Below are 25,850 nucleotides of genomic sequence, written 5' to 3' on the forward strand. Positions count from 1 at the left end.
ATGGAGGAAAGGATGTCCCAAGGAATGGTACATTAGGGAGACCATGCAGATGCTACAACAATGGATGGATGAACACCACTCGATAATCACCAGGCAAGAATGTTCCCTTCTTGTTGGCCAACACTTCAGTGGTCACAGGCATTCGGCCTCGGGTCTTCGGGTAAACGTTCTCCAAGGCGGCCTTCACGACGTACGGCAGCACAGAGTCACTGAGCAGAAACTGACAGCCTAGTCCCGCACACATGACGACGGCCTCAGCCGGTATCTTGGTTTCATGTCACACTATCTATAACCCCCATGGCTTGCCTGAACTTGCAGCATCTCGCTTACTGCCCTGTCTGGAGACAACACACATCTCTTTAACCTATGCTCAATGCTATCTCCACTCACATTATCTGCACCTTTAAGAATTGAATAGCAGATTAGCTGTAAAGGCTCGCATTCTTATCAGTATTCTGTAATCTGTGTGTGCCTTTATATGCCCTGTTTGTGATCAGAACTCTCCACTTACCTGATGAAGGCATAGCATTCCAAAAGCTTTGGCGTTTACTACCAAATAACCATGTTGGATTTAACCTGGTTTGTGAGACGTATTATTGATAATATTCACCTTGGGTTGTCCTGTTCACAGTGAATGTGCCACTGTTACCCTTCGTGAAGATGTGGTTGGATGCGAGCTGTTAATTCTCTTTATAAAAGTAGATTTAAACAGGATTCACCTTGTTCACTGTGCAGGTAACGGTGACCGTCTCTCCCACCAAATGCACTCCAGAATGTCTATTAAGTGATACCTCAAGCCGTTTTGGCTGATTAACATCATAAATGGACACAATAAAACATAGATTCCTCTATAGATTCTCCTGTGCAGTGAAAATCTATTGAATGAATTGCGACTTTGCTGCTATCAAGGGAAATGTCTGATGGAAGATTCAAATTGGTTCAGAGAGTTAATTAGAAGAGAGTGCACGTTGGTTTCCATATGCGTCAGCAGCTAATGAATGCAATGGGAGAATTGAGGCTAATTCTTTTATGCATAGTGTGCGGCGGAAGCCAAGCTTCACTCCCAAAGGCGCAGATGGGATGTTAATAACAGTGATGAATTTAGGAACCACCTAACCAAATGCAATCAGGATATGAAAGAAAATTATGCAAATAGATTGATAGGAAATTAGGAGACCTCAGCACAGCCCCCACGAGCTGCAGCAGAATTGCAGTTCGAGTGCTGCACAGCGATTGCCAGTTTCTATACTGTATCACTGAGCTCTTCTAACCTCACAGAATTCATTGTGCTATCGGGACGCATTAAAGAGCTCAGCACAAAAACAAAACTCTGACATTATAAATCACTATTACGATGAAATAAATATAAATCAATGCAAACAACTCTTGGGGTATAGATACATGTTAATAGTTTCCATGATCTGTCTCGCCCACCCATTTTCATGATATTTTCAGCCTTATTGCGCTGGGAATATATTAACAGGCCGTGGACCCAGTCTCTGCATAGGCATCAATACCATCCACTTTGATATCCCCACTCCACTGGACCTTCTTTTTCCAATTCAGCTAAGGGAAGAGCATGATGACATGGTTGTTGTTCAGTGTTTGCGAACTTGCAACAGTACATGGGAGAAAAATCGTTCCAAAACCCGACCGTACACACAAAATGAGTACCTAATGTGAGTAAGGATAATGACAGACTGGAATTTGTATCTCTCAGGACATGTGAACAGCAATATGTCACTTCAAAGGAGCTTGATCGTGGCTGGGGAAGGTAATCTGAAATTTAACATTATGAAATATGTGTTGTCACGGTCGATATTGAGAACAAAGAACAAATAAAAATGCAACACAGGAAAAGACTCTTCGGCCCTCCAAACTCGTGACGACCACGATGCCTTAACTCAACTAAACAAAAACTTCTACCCTTCGTGCGTATCCCTCTATCCCGACACCAGCCTCTAATGCAACGGATTTGGCTAAATGGGGAGAAAGGGGTACAACAACACTGAATAAATGATGCGTTTCTACACAAGCTGAATAATCTGATGTCTCAGGTAGTAAATTAATTGCAGCTGGAATATGGCTTAACGGGCATGGTGCTCCTGAACAGTATAAAAAACAAACAGAAATGAACTGAATATAGACACAAAAATCATAGTGGTAAAGCAGCGGGTGGAATTTTTTTTTGTCAATCACTGAATCAATGAATTTAAAAAAATGGATTGAAATAAATATTAATTATGTTGAACATGAGACTATGGCTGATTATTACAGCCCATCTCGTTCATTAGTCTCCTTCAGGAATGGAAATCTGCCGTCCTTTCCTGGTCTGCCCGACATGCGATTCAAGACCCATAAAAATGTGATTGACATAAAAATGCTCTCCAGTGAAACTAAAGATGGGAAAGAGTTGTTGATCTTTCCACCGAAGCCCACATCTCACGATGTGATAACAGCTGGGCCGAATTGTGTGCCAACATTCTGAATGCTTCTTTGAAATATGTGTCCCTACCCCACTCTTCCCTTAAAGTACTGATGTTTGTTTTTTCCATACCCAGCTCAAAGATTCAAATGATTGTGCTTCCACCATTGTGTTCAAAGTTACATTCGTATACACACACACACACACACACACACACACACACACGCACACGCACACACACACACACACACAACTTCAGGCGTCTCCCTCAGCAGGGTTGGCAGAGAAACACAAAAGAAGAACCACGTCTTCCCTGATTCCTTCTACAATTATCTGAAAACTACTCTTTCTATTTACAAAAACCCCTCGCAGCAGAAACAAATTGGCCATTTACTATCCTATCAATAACTTTCATTATTTGTAACAATTCTGTCACATCAGCCGTCAGGCTGCTGTGCCCAGAGGAGACCAATCCCAGCTTCATCAACCTTGCCACGTACTCCGATGCAGCAATTCCAACATGTGCCATATTCTAAAGGGTTCTGATGGTTTTTCCCGTCCTTGGTACTCTCATTCTGCCTCCAATTTTTTTTTATATCTTTTTGCTTGGAAATGACTCACCCTGAACAAGTGCTGCAAAAACAGGGATCCTGCGGCGATGCAGCAATTTTTTAGAACATAGAACATTGAACGTAGAACACTACAACACAAATAGTCCATTCAGCCCACAAGTTGCGCCGATCACATCTATATCTACCAAGCCATAGAACTATCTGTAACTCCCAATCCCATTTTTATATGAGGATAACGCTGGAATGCATCTGCTTAGCAGAGATCATAAGATGACAAAACGTCACAGCAGAAGGATCCCAACTGGCCAATTCAGTATGATCCGAAATTCAATTAGATCATGAATAATCTGAGGTGATAGTCCTCAGCACTCACTTTTGCACCTTCATTAAACCTTGATTCGTTATTGATTGTAAGGGTAGAGATTTCAACCTTCAACATATTGAACGATCCAACGGCTACGTCCCTATGCAGTCATGCATTCGATAGATTCAGAACAAGTTGAAAAAAACAAATTCCTCCTTATTTCTATCTTAAATGGGCTGCATCTTACTATGAGATAATGCCGCCAAGTCCAAAGATCTAGCATTTGGGGAAAGCACCCATTCAAAATCTATCGTATCAAGCTCAGTGGGAATCCTATATGTCTCACAAGGACTTCTCTTATTCTTCTAATCTCTAATGAGTACATGCCCAACAAACTCAATTTCTCCTTATAGGGTAATCCCTCCATAACATGCACCAAAATAGCGGCACTTCTCACCTTTGCGACAATGCTAGTATACATTCCTCTGGAGAAGATTACAACTCTTCACAGTATTCCAGTTCTGATTTGTGACACAACAAATATCGTAGTTTTCACTGGCCAATTGTTTATAGCATTATTCCATCATTACTAACTGCATGTGACATTGAGCTGTCATTGGACACAATATCATTTAATTCTGCCCAGTGCGGGAAAAAAAGATCAGTTTCATTCTGTAAGTTTCATTGTCAATGGCGAATGAACAAAAACGACGAACGGTGAAGGAAAAAAAATCTCCGGCTCTCATTGCGAAGGGAGTTAAAAGCGTTAAATGCACCTTTGCTGCAGAGTGTAAAGGGCACAGACTTAAATTTTAAAAATGAAGATATTTTATTCAGATTGGATGACAATATTGACTGTGTGCCTGTCACTGACCTCTAAAAGTGATGTCTACAGGTTCACTCTTTTCCGAGGATAGCCATCTTCCAGTCACATTCGCTTCATAACGACAGGTATAATTTTCTCCTTCTCCGGAATCGACATTTCTGATGGTGAAAGTAGCGAAATTGTTCCCGGCAGCAGCAGTCTTCACATCCGAGTGATTGACATCTCCTTGTCTGTATAAGTAAAACGTGGCGCCAGGAAAATCGCGGGGGCTGATACATTTCAAGTTGATTTCTCCACCCAGATACACACCAGAATCCACTGATATGTTTGGTTTAGGGAGATCTAGAATGGAATGGTAAGAATTATCAATGATTGACTCAAGGTTAAAAAAAAAACTTATGTTTTTGCAAAAATATATAAATGCTGTTAGCATTGTTAAAGGCAGGAAAAATAGAAACCATACGCCATAAAGATTAAATGCAGCAGGTGAACTTCCTGGACAGTCAGGGGTGATCGCACATCAGCAGGACATTTCAAACAGGAGAAGCTGAAGGTCAGATTTCACTCAGAGAAGTGTTAATACAAGTAATTTGATTGGAAGATTTGGAAGAAACAACATGAACAAAAAAACAAACATCCAAATTTATACAGGATGCAGAAATAGGAGGATTAAGGGGTGTTCATAACCGAATAAAGCTATGAGGGTAATGTGAGAAGCTTAGGATGGTTGCTGTCAAAAACTTCCTGCATTTGTGGAAAACAAAATGATATAAGGCAGAGCGAGAAGATATGCTGGATTTTCCTTGTTACGAGCACCAGCAATAAATACGAGATTTCATAAACGTTTTGAAAAGCATGAGGTGTTATTATCTCTCCAGCAAATGACGAAGCACCCTGGAGGATAGGTTGGTGACGATAAAACAATCTTAGGGTAATTGGCAAAATAATTCGATTATGGTTTTTATTTGTTATGATATCAATACATTCCCTGAAAGAGCAGTGGAAGGAAATGCACAGCACCTTTCACAAGCGGACTATTATAAGGTCTTGCGGGGGCTTTGGTTGTGGGGGGGGGGGGGGGGGGGGAGGGGGGGCGGGGGGGGGAGGAAGGGGGGAGGGAGGAATTGCAGACTTTTTAGGTAAAATAATTAGAATGGGATCAGGTGAATCCTGTGCAAACCTACTTTTACAAAAAGAACCAGCAGCTCTCCTCTAGCCAAATCTTCAGGAAGTGTAACACTGGTACATTCACTGTGAGTAGGACAACCCACGGCGAATATTATCAATACAGGTATATTACATCTGTCAATGGAAGGCAGTTGGAATCAAATCCCAGTCAATCCGTGACTGTCACAATAACAGGTAAGTGAATGGAACAACAGATACGTGTGTTAAATTGGCACTGTATTTCCCGAAAACTCGCACCAGATTTATTCATTTACAGTATTTAATCTTCACAGAAATTTAACCCGCACTCTATTTTTAATGGCACTGATTCCCTTCAAAGAACTGACACAGACACAACGGAAGCATTCCATATTGTGCCATTCTTTGCATCCACTATAAACAACAGAAATGATATTAATTGGCTTGAATGTGAATTCACGGTAAATCAGTGCCAATAAAAATAGCGCAGGTTAAATTTCTGTGAAGATTAAACGCCAATTTAACATATGTGTCTGTTGTTCCATTCACTTACCTGCTATTGTGACAGTCACAGATTTACTGGGATTTGATTCCAACTGCCTTGCGTTGACAGATGTAATATATCTGCATTGGAAATATCCGCCTTGGGTTGTCCTGGTCACAGTGAATGTGCCGATGTTACCCTTCGTGAAGGTTTGGCTGGAGGAGAGCTGCTGATTTTCTTTGTAAAAATAGGTTTGAACAGGATTCACTCTGCTCACTGTGCAGGGAACAGTTATCATCTCCCCCACCAAATACACTCCAGGGTGTCTATCAACTGATATCTCAGGGCGTCTTGGCTGATCTACAACATAAATGAACACAATAAAACATAGATTTCTCCACAGATTTTCCTGCACAGTGAAAATCTAGTGACTGAATTACAAATTTGCTGCGTTCAAGAAAAATGTCTGATGGAAGATTCAGGTTGGTTCAGAGAGTAAATAGAAGAGTGTCCGTTGGTCTCCATATGTGTCAGCCGCTAATAAATGTCATGGGAGAATTGACGTTAATCCTCTTATGCATAGTGTGCGAAGAATGTAGAGCTTTACTCCCACAGGCGCAGATGGGATATTAATATCAGTGATGAATCTACAAATCGCTTAACCAAATGCAACTTGGGTATAAACGAAAATTATGCAAATAGATTGGGTGGCCTGAACACAACACCCGCTAGCTGCAGCAGAATTCCAGTGCTACACAGTGAATGCCATTTTTCATACTGTATTTGTGAGCTCTCTTAACCGAACAAAATAAATTTTGTTGCAGGGCGCATTAATGAGCTGAGCAAACAAACAAAAAGAAACTCTGATGTTTCTAATCGCCATTGCAATGAAACAAATGAATAGATGCAAACTGCTCGGGGGTTACAGATACATTTTAATAAAGTCCATGCTCTGCCTCACTCGCCCATTATAATGATACTCTCAGCCTTACTGCGCTGGGAATATATCAACAGTCCGTGGACCATCTCTCTGAATATTCATCAATGCCATCCCTCACTGAACATTCATTTCCAATTCAACTAAGGGTGATGGCATGATGGCATGGTTGCTGTTCAGTGCCTGCGCACTTCCAACAGTACATGGGAGAGCAATCGTTCCAAAACCCGACCGTATACACAAAACAGTTACCTAATGTGAATAAGGATAATGACAGAACTGGAATTTGCTATCTCCCAGTACATATTCCCACCCTATTCATTTACCCATCCAGATGCCTGTTGAACCATAGATTCGTTAAATCATAGAAGGCTTACAGTGCAGAAGGAGGCCATCCGGCCAATCATGCCTTTCACTGACAACTATCCTTCCCGGCCCTATCCCGATAACCCCATGTATTGATCCTGGTAATGCCCTTGACTTAAACGGACAATTTAGCATGGTCAATCTACCTAACCCGCACAAATCTGGAGTTCCTAAATGTTGCTAAAGTGCCTGGTTTAACACTTCCTTTGGCAGCGATTTAAAGACGTCCCCTGGGCCTGTCACTGAAACATTCCTCCTCTCTGGGGAGGGGTGGGGGGCGGAGGGGGGGGGGGGAGTTGGTGTGGGGAGCGGAGCCTCTAAGTATCCACCCTGCCTATGCCTCTCAATATTTTGAGGACCTCTATGAAGTCTCCCCTCTATCTTCGTCTGTAGTCCTTTCTGCAGATGATAAGTATTTAATGGAGCCCATAAGAAGAGATTGATTCATATTCCCAACATTTTCACTACACGGGCAATTTCACTGCCGCATATCTTCATCCCATGAACTGTCTTTGCGTGAACTTGGATTTTCTGTGAGAGGGGGGAAAAAAACAGGGCAAGACTGGATGTCCTTTGCTTTAATGTGAACAGTGTAATCAGTAAGACTTACGAATTAAACATGTGGATTGACACATGGAAGTGTGATATTGTGGTTTCAGTGAAAGATGTTTGAGGGAAGGGCAGGACTGGCAACTCATCATTCCTGTTCATAGGACCTTCACGTGAGACAGGAGAGGGCGTAAAAAGAGAGACAGTTTATGAATTAAGGATTAAATCACTGAAATAAGGAGAGATGCTCTATTAGAAGTGTCATTAAATTAGGAATCTGGGTATAATTTAAGGGGGCAGCTACATTACTGGCCATGTATTATAATTTCCAAACGAGTCAGCAGGAGGTTTTGTATCAAATAAACAGGCAGTTCAGCGATCTCAGAGACAAATAATCGGCTAATTATACCACGGGATTTCAAACTTCCCTGTTTAATTTGGAACAGACATGCTGCAAAACGTTTTGAAGGGTTTGATTTGTTGAAATGGGTCCAGGGGAGTTTTTGTATCAGTACGTGGACGGCCAAACAAGGGATAGTGAAGTGCTGGATTTTGATCTGGAGAACAAAGTTTAATGTGGCAGTGTTGGGCCACGATAGCAATCACGATCATAATGTGTTGCAGTTAAAATTTGTTTACGGGCAGGGAGAAAGATGGCCTGTAAAAGACGGTTTTGGATTGGGGTAAGGCCGAAGTTATTAAAATAAAGCAGGATCTCTGGCCAACATTGTCTGGGAAGAGATCGTTGTGGTTAGGTCTGCATCAGAGCAGTGGGAGAGATAAAAACAAAATGTCTGGGTAGAATACAGGTCCAACATATAGCTTACAGGGAAAATGAAGGAGTAATGTGCTCAGGAACCCTGGAAGTGTTGAAAAAAATCAGGATTGCGGCAGAAGAAAAAAAGATATTTAGTCAGTCAAAGGGGAGCAATTCAGCTGCAGCACGGGAGAAATATCGAAAGTGCAGGGTGGAGTTTAAGAAAGCAATAAGAAGAGGAACAGTTGGCATGGAATGAGATTTAAACAGTTTTTGGGAGACGCCTCAGATATTTTATAAGTTTACTAAAGGGACGAGATGAACCAAGGAAAGTGTGGAGCCCAATTTGGACAAAATCGGTGTTTTTATGTCAACTCACAGTTATTGGAACATTATTAAATGGACACTTCTCCTCAGATATCATTCAGAATGTGGACATATCAAGGCGGGGGATTCAGGAACAGGAAATGTGAGGAAATTTCACAGTTTAACATAGGAAATGGGGAGGTATTGGAGACTCTGCCGGGCTTCAAAATGTTCAAATTCCTAGGTACGGATGAATTGTATCGCTTCCTGCAGTGGGAGGCGAGCCAGGAATTGATAGGGGCTCAGAGCAAAGTTTTTGATTCCAATCTGTCCACGGGGAAATTGCCAGACTTCTGGGGGACGGATAGTTTTCTATTTTTCATGAATGATGGTAGCGCTTATCTACAAAATTACAGACTGTTGAGTCTCCCATCAGTGGTCGGAAGCGCTTGGAGAAAATTCTGAATGAGAGGATTAAATTCGACTCGGAATGACAGGGGCTAATCAGTGATTAAATAATCAATGTGGATTTGTCAGCAGGAGATCGTACGGAACAAATTGGTTAGAAATTTTGGAAAATATGATCGTTATTGGAATGCAGAATAGACGCTGATGTATTTTGTATGGATTTTGGCAAAAGATTTGACGAGGTCCCGTTTGGGAGGTTGTTTGCGAATGTGAACACACATAGAATTCAGGCAAACTTAACGAGATGGAACAGAAATGTCGTTGGGAATTGGATTAAAAGGGTAGTAGTACAACGCTGTCCGGGTGACTGGATGCTACTGTCCAGCGATGTACCACAACGTCTCTTATTGCTCGTTTTATCCATAAACAATACATAAAATAACATGGGGGAGGGAGGAATAAAGGACACTATTCCGACGACAAGATTGATGGGATGGTTAATAGTGAAGAAGATGATTGTTGATTAAAGGAAGACATATTTAGGTTGCCAGAAAGACGGTGCAGTGGCAGATGGGAGTGAACACTGACAAGTGCAAGGTGAGCCATGTTTGTAGGAGAAATAAGATGAAGGAGCATTTACTGAATGACAGGACACTAGGAGGTACAGAGGAACATTTGGATCTTGATGTACCTATTCGCAGATACCTTAAATCGGCAGAGCACCTGAATATGTTATATAAGAAGGCATATGGGACAATTGTTTTCATAATTCCTGTAATGGAGTGTAAGCACAAGGAGGCAAGGCTACAGGTGCCGGAGCGTCGGTTAGGCAACAGCTCGAATACGGCATGCAGTTCTGGTCACCTCATTAAAGGAAGGATGCGAAGCTACCATTGTGGGTACGAAGGAGATGCATCTGGATGTTGCCTGGGATGGAGCATTTGTGCTTTTAGAAGAGACTAGATAAGCTTTTATCGTTTCTTTTGTCGAGCAGATAATCCTGAATGTCCACAGGATCGTTGTGCTTAAGATGATGATGGGGCATGGAGACGGTGAGAAGGGAACAGCTGTTCCCCTTGGTTGAGGGGTCAATCACGAGGCTGCATTGTTTTAAGGTAATGTGCAGCAGATGTGGAGGGGATTTGGGAAAATACTTTTTCGCTCAGGGGGTTATGGGAATCTGGAATGTACTTCACAAGAATGTGTCGAGACCTGAAAACTTACAACCTTTAAAAGAATGTTTGGCTGAGAATTTGAAGTATCAAAATATTCGAGGATTTGCAACATTTGAGGAAAATAAGATGAACATTTCTTTCGTGGTTGACATTGCCGGTACAAACTTGATGAACGGAAGATCTTTTTCTGCACTGTGTGGCTCTATGACACCATGAATTGTTTTAAAATTTACCCAGTACTGTTCCACTCACGGTGTCACTTCTCTCAGTGATTATCTCCAGCTGTAACACTACATGTTTATATTCAGAATACGAATACTCTGACCTGGCGCCCAATGTGTTTGTCAGGGGAAATATGATGACGGATTATTGTGAATTCGTTGTTTCTGTCTTAGTTGGGTGAGTTCCCTCTTCTCTATACAAAAGGAATCTGATGCCTGGAAGTGAAGACGCTATCTCACCAGAAAGTTTGTTCTTTCCAACTGTCAAAAATAACTTGCCCGGACGGTTACCAGAAACTGACAGATTGTGCGGAGAAGAATGGAAAATTGGAATAGAACACATTCAAGCTTAATATGGGATTGCACGTCATGGGAATAGTAACCTCACACAGGGGAGGGGAATCGGATGAAGTGAGCTCGTCTCCAGTTGTTACTCCACCCGATTTTCACTCCCGTTTTAACAAATCGGAAAACAGTTCCCATTCTGTCCATTTGCACTTGCATCTCCATGAATGTGTGAGCCAAGTATTAGCCCCAAACATTGGTGTGTTGGCGTTGGAGTCTCAGAAACCCGTGTCTCTAATCACGTGCTCAATGACAATGAACAGACAAAATGAATGTACTGAGCAGATTGTTTTTAGAAACACAGTCAGAAGCTTAACAAAGACCAACATTGTCAATTTTCTAGTGATATAAGTGTCCAAATACTATCACCTCCTCGCTGCTCACCATCCCAGTGCCCAACCATTATTTTCAGGTGACGCAGATCGTCACTTGCATCTCTTTTAATTTGGTCTATTGCATTCGCTGTTCCCAATGCGTTCTACTCTACATCGGAGAAACCAAACACTGACTGGGTGATCGTTTTCCTGAACATCTTCAGTGTCTGTAAGCAGGGTCTAGGCCTTCCTGTCCTTTGTCAATTCAACACATCTTCCCACTCTCTTGACCACAAGGCCTCTTGCAATGTTCTTGTGAAGCCAAATTGAATTTGGAGGAACAGCAGCTCATCTTCTGATTAGACACATCGCAGCCTCTCAGACTGAAAAGTAAGTTCAACGACATCTGAGCATTAACTGCACCTCCTCCTGCCCTCTATTTTCACTTATTTTGTGTATTTTTAACTTTTTAATCCAATTTTGTTTCATTATACACTATATACTTTCAAATTTAATTTTATCCATAGTTCATCTGACCACTTGGAAATCTCTACTTTTGTATTGTCCATCGCCTCTCCCAACCCCGCCCACGTCACTCGAGCCAACTACCACATTCCTCAGTTGTTCGTTTGACACTTGGCACCCTTGTTCTGGCAATTACACTTTCCAATCTCAACCGGTGTTATTCGATCAATTTCCAGATCTTCATAAACACCGTTTATATTTCTTTTCTTTTTTTGCCTCTGAAATCTTGGTCGATACAGAAATTTCGTCATCTTTTCCCGTCTCTCACAGTGACAGTATAATTCTCATCCTATTTCCTTTGTCTTTTACGCTCACGAAGGCCAGTCAGACTCGAAACATTAGCCCTATTCTCTTTCCACAGATGCTGTCAGACTTATCCAGACTTTCGAGCAATTTCTGTTTTTGTTTTGATATCCCTCATGTCCGTATCTTTGGTATATTCCGATACAAAATACTCATTAATGATCTCACCCACTTAATTAGCCTTCATACATAGCCTCCATTCCTGTTCTTGAATAGGAATTATTTTTGTTTAAAGATCCCAGTATCCGCAGTATATTGATTTTTCTATTAGGGCCAGATACTGAACTGTCAACAGTTCTGTAAATACTGCGCATTAATTTCGTATCAAAGGATTCAAATTCTATTCCAAGGAACACAACGCTCAGCAGTCCCAAAACCTATCCCCCAACTGCAAGGGCAGCTGCCAGATTGGTTTTGGAATACTCTCCATTTTCCTGGATGGGTCGAAATCCAACAACACTCAAGCAGCTCGAATGCATGTAGGTCAAACCTCGAATGACGTGCTAAACCTCAGCACCAGCACTGGCTATCTCCACTCTCCAAACAGAGTGGCAGCCGTGTGTACATCTACAAGTACAAGGGAAGAAGACACATGGGAACACTACCACCTGGAAGTTTCACTTCAATCACTTATCGCTCTATGTTGGAACTATATCACAGAGTTTGAATGCGACTCTTGATTTTGATATGTATTTGATGAGAAGACCCGCGTTGTGGCTAAATAGGTTGGGTCCGTTCCTCTGATCCATCATACCCAGTTTAGAGTTTCACCCTTGATGTATCTGGAAGGTGAATCAATAACACGGACAAAGGTTTGAGTATCAAGAGTAGGAAATCTTCCTAGAATATACGAATGGTTGTCGGTAAATTCGCGAGAGATTCCTGGTCGATATCCACGCTGAAATGTGCCTGGAACAGAGGGCAGAAAAATAGCGGCTGTTCGGACAATGGAAACTTTTTGGATTGGGGAAAACAAAGTAGGGACAGCGATACAAGGTAAATTATCACTGTAACCAGTTGATGAATACATCAGACACCTCTTTAGCCTTATGTGGTCTTAAATCGTCATAAGTCTTCCATTCCAAGTTATTCGTTCCCCTTCAGTTTGCCGCACCTGCACCTTCTTTCACTCGTCCAACATGCCGTAGAAGAATCACAATTATCCAACAATCTAAAGCCTACTCTTTACAATTGTTTGAGGCGCTTATTTAAGTATACTATTACTGGCACGTGAAACAGGAAACAGTCACCAGATTAAAGCCTCGAATTGTCCATTTCAACTCAAAAACTAATGGACTCAAATCATTTTGGAAGGACCTCCTCACGCTTCGTTCTTTCATCGTTATTACCAATGTCCAACACGACTTCTGGCTGCTTGCCTGCCCTTTCGACAATGCTCCTTGCCCATTCACGCATCCTTGACCCTGGCACCAGGGAGGCAGTACATCACCCTTGAATCTGTTTTGCTCCCACAGAAACGCCTAAATGTGCCCCTGACATTACTTTCCCATATTACGACTGAACAACTGTACTATGATCTTCCCTGCTGTAACAGGGCCAGCTGCAGTGCCAGCAGCATAGAAGCTGCTGTCGCCTTGCCCTGGTGGGTGATCCCCCTCAATTGTATCCACAGCGGTATTCTTGTTAGAGAAGAGGAAAGAACGGGGGATTTCAGGCCGTGGCCTGTCTGTATCTTTCAGAGATCAGGCACTCTCGGCCTGCAACTTATGTGTCCCTAAAACCCATGTCTGTGATGCTCGCTGCGTGCTTACGCTTCAAAGTCTGTCTAACGACCGCTCCCATCTAACCATGTTGCCTGATAAGAGTTGCAACTGGATACACGTTCTGCAGATGTGCTCATCAGTGACATTTAAACAGTCATTGATTCCCACATTTCGAAAGAGACACATACTACTCCATTGATTTGCTGTCTGAATATGAAGTCTGTCCAAAGCAGGGAAGTTCAATCTTTTCAGTTGTCAGATAAACTTTGTCTTGGCAGTCAACAGATACTGATGGTTTGTTGGGGTAAGCTGTGGGATAACAAGGAAAAACATTAAGATTAAACAGACTGATCCCTACAGGAGTAAACGCATTCTAAGAAACACGAGACAAATGGAGGACTGCGGCTCCTCTGCTTGTTTTATACGGAACTCCATATCCATTTTCACGCAGCTGAGCAGCACCACTGCTTGAAATTAATGTTTTGAACAATATAATGATCTTGTTATATTTGTATTTTGAAGAGATTTTTCCTAACTCAATGCTGAGTTGAAATATCAGTTATGAAGAGGAGATTGATCATGATGCGTTCTCAGCTGAAGGGTCGGGTAAATGAGGAAGGATTGGTTAGGCTGTGGCTATTTTCCTTGGAGAGGCAATGGCTGAGAGGGTTCCTGATAAAGCTGCAGAAGATCATGCCAGAGGAATCAATAATATGTTACCATCGTATGTTCTCGACCTCCTCTGTCGCATAGCTCAAGCACTTATCACACTCTGTTTCAAAAGAAAATCTCACATTTTCTTTTAACTTTCCCCCTTTTACATTTGTCCCCTCGTAATTGAAAGGCATCCGAGTATCAATTCTATTCATGCTGCCCAAAATTTGGCAACTTCGGTCAGTTTTCTTCTCAGCCTCCAAATTTCAAGTACAAACACGCCAAGTTTGTCCAATCTCTCGTCGTATATAATACCCTCTTGGGGAACATTTTCTTCATCCTGAATTATGGATTATGGAATCCCGACAGTGCAGAAGGAGGTCATTTCGCACATTGAGTCTGCACTGACAAGAATCCTTCTCGTGGTTTAGCGACTAGAATTGTATGCAATAACCTAAACATGGCCTAATTCAAGTTCGAGAGCTGAAACATGAAATTCCCACTTCAATACTCTATGTTCCGACTGAATGGAAACCAGAATGCCATAGGTCTTGTTGATCACTTGATCCACATGTGCTGTCACTTTCAGAGACCTGTGGACATGTAGACCTTGATTCTTCTGCATGTTAATGTTTCTAAGTGTTCTGTCATTGCTCTGTCATTAAACTTCCACAAATTTAGTAATTTCAACTCAGGACCACATTTGTCCTTATCCATAAATTACTTCAAACGTACAGAATTATGAACACTGTCTGTATTGCTCCCCCATGGAACCTGAGATCACTTTGACAGGCTCATTCGCCAAAATACGAGTGAAACTAAAGTCCCTTCTTAGTTGTGCGATTTTCATATTGCCTCAATGAGCGTCCAAGAGGGTTTAAATCCATCACGCATTCAAGCTCCTGTCACTCTGGACTCCCAGTATAGAAAGACAAATTTAAATTCACCCACCAGAATGACCTTACTGATTTTACAAATTTTCTCCAACATCTTTCTCTAATTCTGTTGCTTGATCTGCCACTGGATGTTGAGGGATCTATAGTATAACCCCATAAAAGTAATTGTACTCTTCCTATTCATGATTTATAACCCATATGACCTCGATGTATGAGTCCTTCAAGGTGTCCTTCCTCAGTACAGGTATCATATTCCTCTTAATCAGTAACACAACTCCTTCACCTATTTTACACCTCCCCGTTAGTAACACAAAAAAAAACGATTTGGAGGAAAATGTAACTCTTTTGATTAGTAATGTTGGTGGAAATGAGGATAGCGATGAGGACCATCAGGCACACAGCAGGATATAGATCAGTTGGAGACTTGGGCGGAGAGATGGAAGATAGAGTTTTATCCGGACATCTGTGAGGTAATGCATTTTGGAAGGTCTAATACAGATAGGAATCATACAGTAAATGGCAGAACCCTTAAGAGCATCAATAGGCAAATGGATCTGGATGTACGGGCACACAGATCACTGAAAGTGGCATTGCAGGTAGAGAAGGTAGTCAAGAATACATACGACACCCTAGGCTACATTGACCCTGGTACTGAGTTTAAAAATTGGCAAGTCATGTTTCAGTTTTATCGAATCTTAGCTAGGCCGCATTTGGAATATAGTGTTCAATTCTGGTCGCCACACTACTAGAAGGAAGTAGGGCTTTGGAGGCGGTACAGAAAGATATTTACCAGGATGTTGCCTGGTATGGACATCATTAACTGTGAAGAGAGGTTGGAGAAACTTTGTTTGTTCTCACTGGAACGCCGGAGTTTGAGGGTCGACTTGATGGAAGTTTACAAGATTATGAAAAGCATGGACAGCATTCATAGTCAGAAGAGTCAATTACTGAGTGCTTATGTTTAAGGTGAGAGGGGTAAGGTTTAAAGGAGATTTTTTACACAGAGAGCAGTGGGTGCCTCGAAATCATTGCCGAGGGAGGCAGTGGAAGCAGCTATGGTGGTGACTTTTAAAGCGCGTCTTGAAAAATACACGAATAAGATGGGAATAGAGGGATAAGGTCCCCAGAAGGTTATGGGGTTTTAGTTCAGTCGGGCAGCGTGGTCGGTGTGGGCTTCCAGGGCCGAAGGACATGTTCCTGTGCTGTAATGTTCTTTGTTCTTTATCACACCTGAAATGTTTAAATTCCGGAACGGTAAGTTAATGACCTTGTTCCGCTCTCAAAAATTCTCCGTGATACATGAATCTTTATATTTATGTACAGCAATTCAAGCTTTAAGTTCATCTGCTTCACCCTTAATATTCCTCAAGTTAAAATAACATACGCCTCAGATTGTCAGTACCGCCGTAAACCTCTCCCTTTGTTTATCCTATTTGCCCTACTGGTCTTCGTCTCTAACTCCTCCTTGCTCATTTTGACTTCCTGACCTTCTACTCCGGTTTCCACCCCCACAGCCAACCGGGCATGAACCCTCCTGAGGGACACGAACAATCCTCCCTTCCAGGATATTCGTTCCCCTTCAGTTTAGGTGAACCTTGTCCTTCTTTCACAGATGACAATTATCCAATATCTAAAGCCTTCCCTTTACAGTTGATATTAACACGTATTTAAGTGTAGTATCTTCCTGTTCCCAGCTTCAACTGCACGCGGAACAGGAAACAGTCCCCAGAGTAAAAGCTTCAAATCCTACATGACAACTCTTTCCATCATGCATTGAATCCTTTTGGCAGGACCACCTCACGCTTCTTTCTTACACCCTTCTTACCAATGTCCCACGCGGCCTCTCTGTACTCGCTTTCCTTTTTGAGAATGTTCCGCACCTACTCAGGCATCCTGAACACTGTCACCAGGGCCGAAGTAGATCATCCATGAATCTGTTTTTCTGTCACATGAAGGCCTAAATGTTCCCCTGACGGTAGGGACCCATATTATGACTGAACAATTATACAATGATTTCCCCTGCTGTAAAATAGAGCCAGCTGCGATGTCAGCACCCTGGAAGCTGCAGTCGCCTTATCCTGATGGGCAATTCCCCCTCAAATGTATCTAAAGTGATATCCTTGTTAGAGAGGTGGCAAGCGCAGGGAATTTCGACAGTGGCCTGCCTGCGGCTTCTCGCAATCAGGGACTATCGGCCAACAACTTGTGTTTCGCCACGTCCCTAAAACTCATGTCTGTGCCGCTGGTCACTTGTTATGGGCATCAAAATGTGTCCAACTACCGCTCCAATCTAACCATGTTGTCTGATATGTGCTGCAATTGGATACACGTTCTGTAGATGGACTCATCAGGGACGTTTAAATAGTCATTGATGCCCACATTCCCCAGGAGAAGCATACTACCCCACTGACTACCATTTGCATCCCAGAACAACTATTCAGTTAAACACAAATTCCCATTAGATTAATTTACAGCGAACTGGAGGGCTCCTTCCTTGCGTTTTTCTCCCCCCCAAAATATTAAACGCACTGTTTTTGTAGAGCACAACCTGTTTTCTACTTTAAATCCCAGCACTTTACAACTCAACCACTGGCATAAATCCTTATTGTCCTCCTGGAAAACCTTTTCTGCATCTTCTCTAAAGCCACCAGATCCTTCTGGTAGTGTGGCGAACAGAAATGTACGCAGTAATCCAAATGTGGCCTCGTCATATTTCTACATAGCTGCAACATGGCTTCCCCGTTTTAATAACCTACGCCCCGACCGGTGGAGGTTAATATATCATCCGCCTTTTTGAACAGCATATCCACGTGTGCTTTCACTTTCAGGGAATTGTGGAATTGTACACCGAGATCCCTCTGTAGTTTAATGCTTCTAAGCGTTTTGCCACTTATTGTATTCTTTCGTCCGGCATTAATCTTCCCCCAAATGACTAATTTCATCCGATGACGACAGTTGCCCTGGTCGATAAGTAACTTAAAGCGGAAAGAATTATGGGCACCATCTGGAAACGCGCCCATGATATATTCAAACACATTATCGAGTTCATTCGCCAATCCGAGTGAAGTATGGCTCTTTAGCGATTTGAACTATCAGCATATTTGTCGGAGAAACCCTCCAGGAAGCAACTAATTAACACACCCCACATTCAAGCCGCTGGCAATGGCGAGCCCAGTTAAATCGGCGAAGTTAACTTCACCACCAGAACAATCTTGCGAGTCTCCCACCTCAGTACAGCTATGATATTCTCCCTAATCCGTAACACAACTCTGCCAGCTCTTTTACATCCGTCTCTATCACGCCTGAAACATTTGAATCTCAGAAAGGTAAGCTACTAGCCTTGAATCGAGGCTTTTCAGATAACGATAGAGTTTCGAGTAGGGAGGAACAAATTCGGGCAAGCAATACAACTCAAACAATCACTGTACCCATTGGTGGAATTCTGCAAGCGCCTCTTTTTCCAACCAGAACGTTGAAAATGCAAAAATCGTTTCAGAGACACAGCCTGGAGCTGGAACAGTCAGACGCTCTGGCTTATCAGAAAATGATGACTTTACAAGTGGGACTTCCTGTAATTATCCAGCGACATTAACAGCCGCATCAACAGTTTCTGCACCCATTCACTCACCTGCTATTGTGACAGTGACAGGATCGCTGAGTGCTGATTGTAACGGCCTTCCAGAGATCGAGACTGCATAACCACATTGATACGACCCTGCCTGGTTTCTGTCTTCCACGTTGAATGTTCTAATGTTGCTCTGTGCGGCATGTTCCATTGTATCCAATCTGTGGCCCTCTCTGTAAAAGTCGACGCCTTGATGTGGAGAATCGGCGTGAATAGTGCAAGTAATGGTGACCCACTCTCCTATTAAGTATATCCCATGCCATTTATCAAGGGATATGGTTGGTCTTCGTGGGCGATCTGTTGAATAATAATCGGAAACAACAGTTAAGAAATTGGCGCTGCCGTCCTGTAAAAACTTTTTTTAAATGCTTTTCTGGCTGGAACGAATCATGAACAGTTGGAAGTGTCTGCTGGAGAAAAGAGTGGACGCCGAACCTGAACTAAAAACGATCCCAATAAACCGATTGGAGAAAGGTTAATACTGGCATCAAGTCCTTCACGATTTCACCATTGTTGTGATTACAAGGGTCAGAAATGCGAATTGCTCTGGAATGTTATTGTGGATCGGATTTTTATTGCCTGTCATTGCATTTTATCATATCGGGCAAATGATTTCCCCTGAAGGGGGAAAAATGTGTTTCTTGTACAATCATGCAATACTGACAACAATAGAATGCAGATTATTTGCAGAAATAATTGTCTTTCGTGCTAATAGACAGCCAATATGATTGCAAAGCTTGTTGAAACCTGCAAGCTCGGGCGCCATTTGTCTTTTACTACTGTGGACGTCTGCTGGTGAGTAGACGGTCAATTTCACACACAATAGAAATGAACTGTTGACAAGTCGTATCGTACGTGGGCGATGGATTCCCACCTAATTCCCCCTACCCATAAACACTTTTATTCAGACCATGATCTGTCATCGAGAGAGTTTGGATGATCTCAGAGTAATTCAAATTTGAGTGTGCTCAATACTACCCACTAGATTTAACCTCAGGGTATCACTTCTCCCTGAGATTATTTTCTGCTGTGACACTGTCTTTTTGTATACACAGGAAAAATACCTCTGTCCTGGTGTCCATTAGTGTTGTGATGGTTAATGTGACCACAAAATGCCCTGAGATGGCTGTGCTCGTTTTGATTGTTTCGTTCTATCCTAATCTGTACTAAATAAAACGATCTGCTGCCTCGATATGATACCCATGTCTCACAAATATCCACAATATCGTTGTCTTTTTTGTCAGGCCAGTCGATAGATACGGACGGAAAAAGAAAATGCTGGGAAATCTCAGAAGGTCTGACAGCATCTGTGGAAACATCATCTTGGCTCGAAATGTTGGCTCTATTCCACCACCACTGGTGCTGTCGGAGCTGTTTTCCAGCGTTTTATTTGTTTTTTTTTGTTTCAGATTCCAGCAATAGCCGTATTTACCTTTTATCTTAGATGGTGACGGTTTGCCAAGTAATGCTGAATGGAAAGCAATCAACACAATAATGTGAATGACATGATAACACAAAGGGGCAAATACATCCTAATGCGGCGTAGGGGGACGGGTAGACACACTTCTGAAATCATCTCTACCCTCCGACTGACTTTGACTTCCATTGCAGCCAATCTGACAGCAGTAAAAATTGCGTCGACAGATGGAGTTTAATACAGATTTCTGGCAACATATTGCGAGATAAACTTTAGTATCTCTCAACGTAACCATGCCAACATAGCTATCGGCGTGAGTTCATATCTTTAATCATATGCACCGTGTCCATCGACAGAAAATGTGAATGATTTAGCCAGATTTTTCAGTAACTTTATCAAAAGCTATTATTGCCACTGTTCTATTTAGATCAATGGCTATAAACTGGAATGTTCAATCATATTAACATTATATTTGTACGTTGGAGTTTATTTCCTTGCTCAATGCTGAGCTGAAATGTAAGTTATAAAAAGGAGATTGATCAGTATGGTTTCTCAGCTGAAGGGTCGGAGAAATGATGAAGGATTGGTTAGGCTGTGGCTGTTTCCCTTGGAGAGGCGATGGCTGAGAGGGTTCCTGATAAAGGTGTAGAAAATCATGCCAGAGGAATCAATAATATTTTGCAAATGTATGTTCTGTGACATCCTTTGTCGCGCAGCTCAAGCACTTACCACACTGATTTTTTTTAAAGATTCTCACAACTCCTTTGAACTTTCCCCGTTCTACACATGTCCCCAAGTAATTGAAAGACATCCGATTATAAATTCTATTCATCCTGCCCAAAATTTGTCACCTTCCATCAGTTTTTTTGCTCAGCCTCTAAGTTTCAAGTACAAACACACGAAGTTCGTCCCATCTCTCCTGATACGTAATATCCTCCTGGGACACATTTTCTGCGTCCTGAATTATGGATTATGGAATCCCGTCAGTGCAGAAGGACGTCATTTCGCCCACTGAGTCCACACCGAAACAATCCTTCTGGTATTGTGGCGACCAGAACTATATGCAATAATCCAAACATTGCCTAATTCAAGTTCTGTACAGCTGAAATATGACTTGCCCATGTTCCTCCGCTATGCTCCGACCGAATGGAAACAAGCATGCCATAGATCATCTTGACCAACTGATCCACGTATGCTGTCACTTTCAGAGACCCGTGGGACTGTAGACCTTGATCCTTCTGCATGTTAACGTTTCTACGAGTTCTGGCATTTATTATGTAAATCGGCCTGGCATTAAACTTCCACAAATGTAGTAATTTCAACCGAGGACCACACTTCTCCTTATCCATAAGTTACTTCAAACGTGCAAAATTGTGGACACTGTCTGTAATGCTCCCACATGGAACCTGAGACCACCTTGACAGGCTCATTCACCAATACGACTGAAACCAAGGTCCCTTCCTAGTTGGGATATTTGCATATTGCTTCAAGGAACGCCCAAGAGGGTTTACATTCACCACCCATCCAAGCTCCTGTCACTCTGGATTCCCAGTATAGAAAGGCAAATTTAAATTCACCAACAGAATGACCTTACTGATTTTACAAATTTTCTCCAACATCTTTCGATAATTCTGTTGTTGATCTGCCACTGGATGTTGAGGGAACTGTAGTATAACCCCACCAAAATGATTGTACTCTTCCTATTTATGATTTATAACCCATATGACCTCGATGTATGAATCCTTCAAGGTGTCCTTCCTCAGTACAGGTATCATATTCTTCTTAATCAGTAACACAACTCCTTCACCTATTTTACACCTGCCTATCAGTAACATTAAAAAAAACGATTTGGAGGAAAATGTAACGGTTTTGATTAGTAATGTTGGTGGAATTGAGGATAGCGATGAGGACTATCAGGCATACAGCAGGATATAGATCAGTTGGAGACTTGGGCGGAGAGATGGAAGATAGAGTTTTATCCGGACACATGTGAGGTAATGCATTTTGGAAGGTCTAATACAGATAGGAATCATGCACTAAATGACAGAAACCTTCAGAGCACTAATAGGCAAATGGATCTGGATGTACGAGCACACAGGTCACTGAAAGTGGCATTGCATGTAGAGAAGATAGTCAAGAATACATACGACCTGATAGAAGTTTACAAGATTGTGAAAGGCATGAACAGTATGTATAGTCAGAAGAGTCAATTACTGAGGGCACATGTTAAAGGTGAGAGGGGTAAGGTTTAAATATTTTTTTTTACACAGAGAGCAGTGGGTGCCTCGAAATCATTGCCGGGGGGTTTAGTGGAAGCAGAGATGGTGGCGACTTTTAAAGCGCGCCTTGAAAAATACATGAATAAGATGGGAATAGGGGGATACGGTCTGCTGAAGGGTATGGGGTTTTAGTTGAGTCGGGCAGCGTGGTCGGTGTAGGCTTCAAGGGCCGAAGGACCTGTTCCTGTGCTGTAATGTTCTTTGTTCTTTGTTCTTTATCACACCTGAAGTGTTTAAATTCCGGAACGGTATGTTAATGACCTTCTTCCTCTCTCAAAAATTCTCCGTGATACATGAAACTGTACATTTATATGTAGTAATTAAAACTTTTAGTTCATCTGCTTCACCTATCATATTCCTCACGTCAAAATAAAATACGCCTCAGATTGCCAGTCCCGCCGTGTTCAGAAACCTCTCCCTTTATTTATCCTATTTATCCTACTGGCCTTCGTCTCTAACTCCTCCTTGCTCATTTTGACTTGCTGACCTACTACTCCGGTTCCCACCCCCCTGCCAACCGAGGATGAACCCTCCTGAGGGACACGAGCAATCCTTCCTTCCAGGAAATTCGTTCCCCTTCAGTTCAGGTGAACCTTCTCCTTCTTTCACTGATGACAATTATTCAATATCTAAAGCATTCCTTTTACAGTTGATATAACCACGTATTTAAGTGTACTATCTTCCTGTTCCCAGCCTCACTGGCACGCGGAACAGGAAACAGTCCCCAGATTAATAGCCTCAAACCCTACACGACAACTCTCTACATGATACATTGAATCCTTTTGGCAGGACCACCTCACGCTTCTTTGTTACACCATTCTTACCAAAGTCCCACACGGCCTGCTCGCCTTGCCTTTTGAGACTGTTCCGCGCCCACTCAGGCATCCTTAACCTTGGCACCAGGGCGGAAGTAGATCATCCATGAATCTGTTTTTCTGCCACATAAAGACCTAAATGTTCCCCTGACAGTAGGGACCCATCTTACGACTGAACAATTATACAGTGATGTTCCCTGCTGTAAAATAGAGTCAGCTGCGATGTCATCACACCAGAAGCTGCAGTCGCCTTACCCTCATAGACGATCCCCCTCTAATGCAGAGAGGGGTCAAGCACAGGGAATTTCGACTGTGGCCTGCCTGCTCCTGCTAGCAATAACGCCCTATCTGCCTACAACTTGTGTTTCACCACGTCCCTAAAACTCATGTCTGTGTAGCTTATCGCTTGCATTGGGCTTCAAACTATGTCCAAATACCGCTCCAATGTAACCATGTTGTGTGTTAAGTGCTATAACTGGATACACGTTCTGTGGATGTACTCATCAGGGACGTTTAAACAGTCATTGATTCCCACATACCCCAGGAGAAGCATACTATCCCTCTGACTGTCATTTGCGGCCACAAAATGTCTTGGCATGGCTGCGTTTGATTCTGATTGATTCGTTTCTCCTAATCCGTACCTCCATATAAAAAAAATGCTCCGTCGATATGAAGTCCGTGCCTCAAAAGTAGCTATAATCTCTTCATTTTTGAAATACACTTTTTCAGGATGGTCGACAGATACTGACGGAAACGAAAAACGTTGGAAAACATCAGCAAGTCTGTCAGCATGTGTGGAAGCAGTTATCTTGTCTCATAATTTTGGTTCGATTTTCCTTCCGCAGATGCTGCCAGAGATTCTGAGATTTTCCAGGACTTCATTTCTGTTTTGGTTTCCTATTCCAGTCTCTGCAGTATTTTGCTTTTAACTTATTTAGTGACGGCTTGTCAGGTGATGCTAGGCCATTAGCAAGAAAGACAATAATGCGAACGACTTGATGACACACAGGGACCAATTCATCCCATTGCGTTGGAGGGAACTGGAAGGACGGCGTTCGATAGAATCCTTGATCCCCGACCGACCCTTCCTCTCATTGCAACCAATTTGGCAGCAGTACAAATTACATCACACTTATCCTCATTAGAGTTCAATGTGGATAATTGCCCAGAATGTTGAGTATGCCGTACATGCCCCAGAGACATTGATCTGTGAAACCACTCTGAGATACCTGAAACCTTACACATTGTAAAAGTTAAGGTTTGCTGTTGTTATGAAGTGTAAAAGAACGGACATATTAACAGTCTCTGCTTCCCATCACTATGCTCTTATAGTGAAAGTGACATTCTCGCTGAACCCTGATTCCAACCAAGTTTTATAGACTGAGTCTCCATACTCACATCTGTACTGTTCTTCCAGGTTTCTATTCTTGACACTAAATGTTCCATTGCTGCGCTGCGTGACCATTTGTGGTTTATTCGCTCTTTGGCTCCCTCTGTAAAAGTTGACGTTTATTGATGATCCACAGATGTGTTGGTTAGTTTGACTGGCCATGGTAAATTGACCCTAGTTTCAGTAATTAGCAGGGTAAATGTGTGGGTTTGAGGGAAGGGAGCCTGGGTGGATATTGGTCGGTACAAACCCGATGGGCCAATTGACCTCCTTCCACACTGTAAGGATTCTAGTCTCTGAAGCTGAACCAGCGGGAACAGTGCAGATCATGGCGTCCATCTGTCCCGAGTGTAGCCTTGTGTCGTCTTGTGTACCATCTACAAGCACTTACGAAGCATGTTTGGGAACAACGAGTAGTAGTACAAAGCTGTTCGGATGACTGGATGCCTGGGGGGGAGAGTGGAGGTGGGTGTTGGGGGCTGAATAAAGGACAAGTTTCCGATGACAGTAAAATTGATGGAGTGGTTAATAATGAAGACGATGATTGTAGTTTTCAGGAAGACATGCTTGGGTTGCCAGCAAGACGGTGCAGTGGCAGATGGTAGTGAACACTGACAAGTGCAAGCTGAGCTACCTTGGTAGGAGAAATAAGATGAAGGAGCATTTACTGAATGACAGGGCACTAAGAGGTTCAGAAGGGTATTTGGATCATGATTTGCTGATTCACAGATCCCTGAAATCGGCAGAATACCTGAATATGATAGATAAGAAGGCATATGGGGGGATTGCTTTCATAATTCATGGTACGTGTTGTAAGAGCAAAGAGGCAACGCTACAGGTGCCAGAGAGTCGGTTAGGCAACAGCTCGAGTACGGCCTGCAGTTCTGGTCACCTCATTAAAGGAAGGATGCGATGCTGCTAGAGGCGGCATGAAGGAGATGCATCTGGATGTTGTTTGGGATTAAGCATTAGTGCTTTTAGGAGAGACTACCTAAGGTTTTATAGTTTTCCTTAGAGCAGACAATCCTGAAGCTCCACATGATCGCCGTGCATAAGATGATGCTGGGGCGTGGACATAGTGAGAAGG

At 42.5% G+C, this 25,850-nt stretch overlaps 1 pseudogene; it reads right to left on the reverse strand.

Annotated features, from left to right (window-relative positions):
* LOC145345298 (uncharacterized) overlaps positions 1-11,911 on the reverse strand; it is a 77,320-nt pseudogene extending 65,409 nt beyond the window's left edge.
* Positions 11,912-25,850: the final 13,939 nt, after the last annotated feature.

The sequence above is a fragment of the Carcharhinus amblyrhynchos genome, chromosome 7 (genome assembly GCF_965287045.1).
Source record: "Carcharhinus amblyrhynchos chromosome 7, sCarAmb.v2.hapA, whole genome shotgun sequence".
In the NCBI taxonomy this organism is placed as follows: domain Eukaryota; kingdom Metazoa; phylum Chordata; class Chondrichthyes; order Carcharhiniformes; family Carcharhinidae; genus Carcharhinus; species Carcharhinus amblyrhynchos.